The sequence below is a fragment of the Astatotilapia calliptera genome, chromosome 19, assembly GCF_964374335.1.
Source record: "Astatotilapia calliptera chromosome 19, fAstCal68.1, whole genome shotgun sequence".
In the NCBI taxonomy this organism is placed as follows: Eukaryota; Metazoa; Chordata; class Actinopteri; order Cichliformes; family Cichlidae; genus Astatotilapia; species Astatotilapia calliptera.
The window spans coordinates 2646678-2647750 of record NC_137440.1 but is presented as its reverse complement, the minus strand read 5'-3'; positions in this window follow the sequence as shown (position 1 = coordinate 2647750).

The following is a 1073-nucleotide window of genomic DNA, read 5'->3' as shown; positions in this document are numbered from 1 at the left end:
GGTGTTCTAACAAGAGAGAGAGAGATTCCTAAGTCACAGATGGAGGTTCAAGGTCATTGCATCTCCAACCCACATCCACTGCCACTGTACTTAAGGGAAGTTAAAGACTTTCTTCTGCACTTACATTTGGATCACCTAAATCCATCTGGACAGGAAACAAGTCATCCTTAAAATATTACAACATACCAGCTTATGTGTTTGAATGCAAAACAAATGTGTTGTTTGAGCTAGAGACTGCACTTGTGACTGGACAATATCGATTATATAAGTAATGTAACTTGCAAAACAAAGTTGTAGAAAACCTAAACTTAGTTTCAGAATAGTTACATCAGAGACTTTGTTTCATTCTAAGATTATTAACAGTGTTGGCAATATAATTGTTCTGTGTTCAGCAGAACAACAGTGTCCAGCATGTTAGCTGATATACTTTTTTGCATTTGAAAACAAAGGTTGGGTTGATTTTAAACACCATTACAAGAAGTGTTGTTAATTATTCTTTTTGAATTATACTTGCATACAGTCTTATATCAATATATAAACAATTAGGGTAAATAATTAGTATTGCACAATCAGAAACATCAAGTTATTCTTAGTACTGTATATGTGCAATGAAAAAGTTGTCCTAACTTAGTCATCTGAAGTCAGCTTTACTCAATTTATTTGAGGCAATGAGTTTGCATAATCTTTTTAAGTTCTGGGAACTAATTTGATTCTACAGTGTGGGACTCACCCCTAAGATAATTTCAGGGAGAGTCAAAGTCAACGAGTACAATTGTAAATTATAATTTAAAACACATCATCAACTGATTAACTTGGTCAATAGAAAATTTATAAACCTACACCTAAATTCCATGTTAACCAAAGAATATGAAAAGAAAAGGTGAATATTAAAAGAAAAATGGCAGCTCATCCCTGCAAGCCTCCCTTGGGTCACATAAAGCAAAGACTCAAAAGATAAATTAATCAGGTTTAATAAGCAAAAACAAGCCAATGAGAAACATATAAACCCAATAAAACCAGGCAAACAAGGCTAAGGTTAACAGCATATTCAAAAACACAAGGTGCTCTGACAA